The sequence below is a fragment of the Bufo gargarizans genome, chromosome 4 (assembly GCF_014858855.1).
Source record: "Bufo gargarizans isolate SCDJY-AF-19 chromosome 4, ASM1485885v1, whole genome shotgun sequence".
Taxonomy (NCBI): Eukaryota; Metazoa; Chordata; class Amphibia; order Anura; family Bufonidae; genus Bufo; species Bufo gargarizans.
In genome coordinates, this window is record NC_058083.1 from 3170801 (window position 1) to 3179509 (window position 8709).

The following is an 8709-nucleotide window of genomic DNA, read 5'->3' on the forward strand; positions in this document are numbered from 1 at the left end:
TATCAGGGCTGAACCCTTATAGAGTGATCAGAGCGCCCCCACCGATATCAGGCTTGAACCCCCATAGTAATGGAAGAGAGACCTAAAAATCCTGCCAAAGTATCAACCCCATAGAGGAACGATAGCGCACCCCGATATCCAGGCAGAACCTCCACAGATTTATAAGAGCACCGCCCCCCTCCGAATTATCAGGTCTGAACCCACATAAAGGGACAAGAGCACCGACCCCCCCCCCTCGATATCAGAGCAGAACCCACATAGAGGGACGAGAGCACCCCCCCATATCAGGACTGAACCCCCATAGAGGGACGAGAGCACCCTGATATCAGGACTGACATCACTGATAAAGATGACTTCTGCATTTCCCGTACGTCTCGCACATCCCTCTGTCATCTCTTTTACTGTAGAGTCATTTAGAGTTCATAAACTGTGTCCATAGGATGGTTCATACTGGGGAAGACCAGATCATACTGGTATAGTACTGGGGCAGGAGATCCCCCGTATAGACATATAAAACACACCTGGAGACATTGTATCTGTGTCTTTCTTTCTTTCAGTGACAGACTTGGAGGCCTTTGAAGTACAAATTCCAGAGAAGAGGGCTTCCATCTACAGTTCATGGTGTTAGAAACCCAGAAACGTCAACAGACTTCTTTTACCTGACCAGGACTATCTCCCACGGGACTACTGAAATTCAACAATCACAGTGGGCAACCCTTTGTGTTATGTGGGCTCTCCACCGCGAGAGCACCGAGACTGTGGGCTCTCCACCGAGAGAGCACCGAGACTGTGGGCTCTCCACCGAGAGAGCACCGAGACTGTGGGCTCTCCACCGAGAGAGCACCGAGACTGTGGGCTCTCCACCGAGAGAGCACCGAGACTGTGGGCTCTCCACCGAGAGAGCACCGAGACTGTGGGCTCTCCACCGAGAGAGCACCGAGACTGTGGGCTCTCCACCGAAAGAGCACCGAGACTGTGGGCTCTCCACCGAAAGAGCACCGAGACTGTGGGCTCTCCACCGAAAGAGCACCGAGACTGTGGGCTCTCCACCGAAAGAGCACCGAGACTGTGGGCTCTCCACCGAAAGAGCACCGAGACTGTGGGCTCTCCACCGAAAGAGCACCGAGACTGTGGACTCTCCACCGAAAGAGCACCGAGACTGTGGGCTCTCCACCGAAAGAGCACCGAGACTGTGGGCTCTCCACCGAAAGAGCACCGAGACTGTGGGCTCTCCACCGAAAGAGCACCGAGACTGTGGGCTCTCCACCGAAAGAGCACCGAGACTGTGGGCTCTCCACCGAAAGAGCACCGAGACTGTGGGCTCTTTACTGTAAGAGCAGTGAGACTGTGGACTCTTTACTGTAAGAGCAGTGAGACTGTGGACTCTTTACTGTAAGAGCAGTGAGACTATGGACTCTTTACTGTAAGAGCGGTGAGACTATGGACTCTACTGTAAGAGCAGTGAGACTATGGACTCTACTGTAAGAGCGGTGAGACTATGGACTCTATACTGTAAGAGCAGTGAGACTATGGACTCTATACTGTAAGAGCAGTGAGACTATGGACTCTTTACTGTAAGAGCAGTGAGACTATGGACTCTTTACTGTAAGAGCAGTGAGACTATGGACTCTTTACTGTAAGAGCAGTGAGACTGTGGACTCTTTACTGTAAGAGCAGTGAGACTATGGACTCTTTACTGTAAGAGCGGTGAGACTATGGACTCTACTGTAAGAGCAGTGAGACTATGGACTCTACTGTAAGAGCGGTGAGACTATGGACTCTATACTGTAAGAGCAGTGAGACTATGGACTCTATACTGTAAGAGCAGTGAGACTATGGACTCTACTGTAAGAGCAGTGAGACTATGGACTCTTTACTGTAAGAGCAGTGAGACTATGGACTCTTTACTGTAAGAGCAGTGAGACTATGGACTCTATACTGTAAGAGCAGTGAGACTATGGACTCTATACTGTAAGAGCGGTGAGACTATGGACTCTATACTGTAAGAGCGGTGAGAGTATGGACTCTATACTGTAAGAGCGGTGAGAGTATGGACTCTTTACTGTAAGAGCAGTGAGTTTACAAAGTCAGGACCCATGAAAGGTCCTCTATAAGTCAAAGTCACTTTTTTTAGTTCAAATGGGTGTAAGGCTTCAAAGGAGAAACTGCAGCTTTGTCAATGACAGTCGCCATTTTAGGTCACGGTCTGTCTCTGGGCATTAAAGATCTCAGCCTTAGTAGACTTGATGCTATAGCCCAGAGATTTCCAACCTGCGACTCTCCATCTGCTGTAAAACTACAACTCCCAGCATGGCCAGACTGTCTACAACTATCAGCCTACAGCAGGGCATGATGGGAATTGTAGTTTTACAACACCTGGAGAGCCGCAGGTTGACCAGCCCTGCCATAGCCAAAGTGTCACTGCCAAAGTCATTATGTGCCTTTTTAGGCCTCGTACAGTATTGTCCCCTCTGGATACGTAATGCCTCTGGTACAATGGTCCCTTTTAGAGATGAGCGAATTTCTCAATAATTTTATTTGGTCGGTTCGCTGAATTTTCCGAAAAGATTTGATTCGATCCGAATTTATTTGTGGCGAATTGTGTTAATAAACAGCTATTTCCTGGCTGCAGAGATCCTGTACAGCGGTGTAGAGCACTGTGCCTGTACAGCGGTGTAGAGCACTGTGCCTGTACAGCGGTGTAGAGCACTGTGCCTGTACAGCGGTGTAGAGCACTGTGCCTGTACAGCGGTGTAGAGCACTGTGCCTGTACAGCGGTGTAGAGCACTGTGCCTGTACAGCGGTGTAGAACACTGTGCCTGTACAGCGGTGTAGAACACTGTGCCTGTATAGTGGTGTAGAACACTGTGCCTGTATAGTGGTGTAGAACACTGTGCCTGTACAGCGGTGTAGAGCACTGTGCCTGTACAGCGGTGTAGAGCACTGTGCCTGTACAGCGGTGTAGAGCACTGTGCCTGTACAGCGGTGTAGAGCACTGTGCCTGTACAGCGGTGTAGAGCATTGTGCCTGTACAGCGGTGTAGAGCACTGTGCCTGTACAGCGGTGTAGAGCACTGTGCCTGTACAGCGGTGTAGAGCACTGTGCCTGTACAGCGGTGTAGAGCACTGTGCCTGTACAGCGGTGTAGAGCACTGTGCCTGTACAGCGGTGTAGAGCACTGTGCCTGTACAGCGGTGTAGAGCACTGTGCCTGTATAGGGGTGTAGAGCACTGTGCCTGTACAGCGGTGTAGAACACTGTGCCTGTATAGTGGTGTAGAACACTGTGCCTGTACAGCGGTGTAGAACACTGTGCCTGTATAGTGGTGTAGAACACTGTGCCTGTATAGCGGTGTAGAACACTGTGCCTGTATAGCGGTGTAGAACACTGTGCCTGTATAGCGGTGTAGAACACTGTGCCTGTATAGCGGTGTAGAACACTGTGCCTGTATAGCGGTGTAGAACACTGTGCCTTGCAGTAACACACAGAGAGTCTGCTGTGGTAGTGAAATAATCCTGTGAGTCCGTATGACACGCAGATGACAGGCGTCGCTCTTAGAATCACTGCACACTTCACTTATTTGGGCAGTCACGGGGCCAAAACTGACCAAATAACTCAAGTGTGAACTCAGCCTTACAGGTCGATGTTAGCGCCAAGAAGAAGCGCACTCAAATAAATGATGTCAGCAAGGCTGAAAGGCAAAATAGTGGCCCAGTCATGAAGTGGGGAGGGTGGGAACCACAGAAGTCAACAGAGTGACCTTATGACAGCATGAGGAGACCACAAAGCGGTGAGGTGGCAGCAGCATGAGGAGACCACAGAGTGGTGAGGTGGCAGCAGCATGAGGAGACCACAGAGTGGTGAGGTGGCAGCAGCATGAGGAGACCACAGAGTGGTGAGGTGGCAGCAGCATGAAGAGACCACAGAGTGGCCCAGTGACATAGTGGGGAGGTGGGGGGCAATACCAGCTGAAGATGGTGGCTGGCAGTAGGAGCACCTGGCAGCAGGTGTGGCATCAGGCGGGTGGCAGCATCAGAATAGTAGTTGAAGAAGGTAGCTAGAAGAAACAGGCACTGGTGTTTAAAAATCCTGGCTGATCCACGCCTGATTCATCTTCACAAAGGTCAGGGCAGACCTGCATGAGGATGGGCGACGGCGCAGATAGGCAGCAGCCAACTGACTACATAGGATGTCTCTATAGTAGTTCAGTTTGTCCTCCCTCTCAGCGGCTGTAAAAAAGGCCCCCAATTTCAACCAGTAGCGAGGGTCTAACATGGTGGAGAGCCAGAAGTCATCCTCTGCCGAATGGTGACAATTCAGCTGTCACTACGCAAGCAAGTGAGCATGCATCCGGCCATTTATCCCAGGCCACTTTATGGTGCTGCTGCATGTGTTGACGCAGGGCTGTGGAGCCAACATTGGCACACTGGCCACACTTCACCTTCTGCCCACAAATTTGGTAAATGGCCATGTTCACCTTCTCCAGGGGCCTAACAAAAAATAGCCACACCGCCGAGTATGGCATTTTTCCCAACACTCCGCACTGACTGCCTGCCACCTCAATGAACCCCTGCACCTCTACTTTCCAGGCCGGTAGGCTCCTGTGAAGCAGGTGGTCTACCCCGGGCACGTTTGGCTCCTGACCTCCCACTGCTGCCACCCTGCTACGCTGCTGGCTCAGCCGCTCGCTCCCGCCCGCAAGCTGCCACCCTCTTCTCCTGATAATGATGAAGCCCCTTCCTTACCCGGCTCCTAAGTGCGATTGGCTTCATCATCATCATCCGCTACTGTCTGCACGTCACTGATGTCCCCCTCAACGGTCTCAGGGCCAGGAGCCTGATTGCTCACAACATCAGCTCCCACACCACTCTCATCAACACTGCTTGCCCGCCTACCGGAGGACGCGGCGGATGTCTCCTCCAGAGCAATCATTCAAGCACCGCTGGGTTGCTGGTCAAGACACGACTGCTAGATGACAGCGGGAGCTCAGGCCTCTCGCTGCGACTCCTGCTGCCACCCCCCCCCCCACCTTCAGCTTCCTGCGACAAACATTTTGGCCACTGCCCCTTCCCTGTGAAGGGCCTGTCACCTGTCTGTCTGACATACGGTATAATAAAATAATTAAATTTAAATAATACCCCCAAAAAAGCTGTAGTACAATGTTACTTCACCGCTGAACAACTATTAAGACATATATATATTTTTTTTTTTTCTGATTATTAACCCCCCCATAAAAAATTTATCACAATTCACCGCTGAACGGCAATTAAGACGCATTCTTTTTCCTATAACTACATCCCAAAAAAGAAATATAACAATCACAATTCACCGCAGAACGGTTATTGGGACGTACATATATTTCCTTTCAACCCGTAGGATAGCAGCGTCGAACATGTACGGTGCCGGTATCAGGGTCACAAATCTCAGCGCCGTACAGATGCGGCGCTCTGATCAGTGGGCGCAGGAGCTGTGCCCGCCCAATAAGCTGCAGGGGTCCGGCACTGACAGATAACTGGCCCCCTGCAATATGCGCCGGCATCGGTGAAAACATTAATCCTTGCACTGCCGCGGTCTGCGCTGACTGCGGCACATGCGGCATCCTGCCAGGCACAGGGGGTCCCCCTGCTGCTGTGATAGGGACCTGGTAATACACTTACAGCCAATGCATTACAATACAGAAGTATTCTACAGGGGATCAGACCCCCAAAAGTTTAAAAACCCAGAGTGGGATAAAAAGTAAAAAAAAAAAAAAAAGTTTCCTATAATAAAATAAATAAAATTAAAATAGGGGAAAAAAGAAAAGTAGACATATTAGTTGTTGCCGCGTCCGTATCGACCGGCTATCACATGACCCACCCCGTCAGGTGAACAAAAAGTCTTATGTAACCTAAAATTGTACCAATCAGTCACCGCATCCCACAAAAAATGAGCAGATGTGAACCCACCCATAATATATTCTTTAAGGGGTGTAATTTCCAAAATAGGGTCACTTTTCTTTCCGTTATTCCCTTTCCGTTCCGCTAAAAGATAGAACTTGTCCTATTATTGTCCGCCAATAACGTTCCGTGTCTCCAAGTCAATGCGTCTGCAAAAAATACGGAATGCATATAGAACACACTTACGTCTGCCGTATTTTTCGGATCCATACTGTAGAAATGCTAGGCCCAGACTATTTTGCGCATGTGTTTGGTGTCCAAATATGATGAATAAGTTCCTGTTTCCGATCCACAAAACACGGATCGCAGACGGAAACCAAACAGAGATTTTTAGCAGAAGTACGGAACGGAAACACAACGGACAAAATAAACGGAGAAAAGCAATGTGCGCGGGCAGTGCTGTCCGAGACTGTGTGTATTTATTTCCCTGTCCTGGACGTCTCTGTCCTCCCTTCGCGCTTGCACATGTCTGATGAGGAGAGAAGCCCTATCCATGTTTTATCACCTCGCCCCGGCCGGTAGCGCGGCTCAAGTTTAAAGTTTCCAGCTCGCGCTCACACCGGAGCGCTGTGTGCCGGGGTCCAATCACAGCGCAGAGCGTCACAGCCAGGGAGAAGGAGACGCCCAATGAGAAACCCTGCCGTCCCCTCCTCCTGTTCCGATGGTGCTCATTAGCATACCAGGCAGGAGTGCTGCAGGGGGGCACAGCGGGTGAACGGAGCGGCGCCCAGAAGCCCTCGTAGATCCCTGCTCTATGCCCTACATAACCCGCTACTTATTTCCTAATGTCTGGACCCATGAAAGGTCCTCTAAGGTGAAAAGTGGTCCAGTACCGAAAGGGTTAATACACCCCATAAATGTCTATAGTACAACGTAACTTCACCGCTGAACGGCAATTATCACATATACTTTCTTTTTTCCCCTCTATTAATAAACCCCAGAAAAGTAAAATAATGTAAATCCCCGCAGGACGGCCAATAGGAGGTAGGTATAGTCCCTATTAATGCACCCGGTAAGTGGCGGTATCACAGCGCCTGCACCCCGATCACAGGCAAATTACTGCTGTATCATACAGCGCAAACCGGAAAGCAGCAGAATAACTGCAATCTGGCGCCGCAGTCCGTGCAGCGAGGTGTAATAGGATTGTGCCTGTTCCCCAGGCTGTGACCTCCCGACTGAACCCTGTTCTACAGAAACGCTGCGGAATGATCCCTCCCTGTCCTCTCCCTGCACCTTGAAGACTCTTTCCCTGAACTTGTAAATCGTTTTTCCAGCACAATGAAGCCTTTCCTCGCACTGTCCCTAGCGCCTGCCGACGTCTCTCCCTGCACTAAGTACTGGAAACGGGCAGAATCCAAGATGGCTGAGGCTATTTATAGGGCAGTGACATCACAGGGCCGGCTGCTGATTGGCTGCACGCATGGCATTGTGGGTGATCCCGCCTTCCCAGAGTTCCTTGCTCCATGTCCTCACACGTGTAGTCACCATTGTAGGAAAGAATAAGATTCGTTACCACGAAGCGTGAGGAAATACGGATTTGGGCACAGGGGTAAACAGAAGGCCCCGGGATACTGCTGGGGTCCTCTGTGTACCAGCAGCTGTAGCTGAACTCATCAAGAAGATGGAGGACATAGTCCTCGGAGGTCCTCTCATAGACCTTCCAGCCCAGACACCTCTCCAGTGACTTATTACAACCCCCAATCCTGTAATGCTGTGAACCAGCTCTGCTGCTGTCCGTGGGGTCAGAAAGGGGGGGGGGATAGGAAATGACATTGATAGGGGGGGGGGGGGGGGGTTGGGGCATCGAGAGACCACTGATGAGGAGGAGCAGTTTGTGATGATATATGTACATGGTTGTCAGACATCGAAGGGTTAACACAGTATCACCTATGTCTGTCTCACTGATCCTTATACTGAGTGTTCTGTAGATGGTCCTAGATGGTGGAATGTGGACCGAGGGGAATCATTACCGGGAATACCAGGCAACGATCCAGAAACCACTGCCTTCTAGGTGCTCAGCACAAGAGGTGGAGGTGAAGCCATCAATGCAGGGTGTAATCTGGGTGAGAACAATGGGGTGGACATCTCCATCCCTGCAGGGTGTAATCTGGGGGAGGACATCTACATCCCTGCAGGGTGTAATCTGAGTGAGGACATCTACATCCCTGCAGGGTGTAATCTGGGTGAGGACATCTACATCCCTGCAGGGTGTAATCTGGGTGAGGACATCTACATCCCTGCAGGGTGTAATCTGGGTGAGGACATCTACATCAGTGCAGGGTGTAATCTGGGTGAGGACATCTACATCAGTGCAGGGTGTAATCTGGGTGAGGACATCTACATCCCTGCAGGGTGTAATCCGGGTGAGGACATCTCCGTCCCTGCAGGGTGTAATCTGGGGGAGGACATCTACATCCCTGCAGGGTGTAATCTGGGTGAGGACATCTACATCCCTGCAGGGTGTAATCTGGGTGAGGACATCTCCATCCCTGCAGGGTGTAATCTGGGGGAGGACATCTCCATCCCTGCAGGGTGTAATCTGGGTGAGGACATCTACATCCCTGCAGGGTGTAATCTGGGTGAGGACATCTACATCAGTGCAGGGTGTAATCTGGGTGAGGACATCTACATCAGTGCAGGGTGTAATCTGGGTGAGGACATCTACATCCCTGCAGGGTGTAATCCGGGTGAGGACATCTCCGTCCCTGCAGGGTGTAATCTGGGGGAGGACATCTACATCCCTGCAGGGTGTAATCTGGGTGAGGACATCTCCAT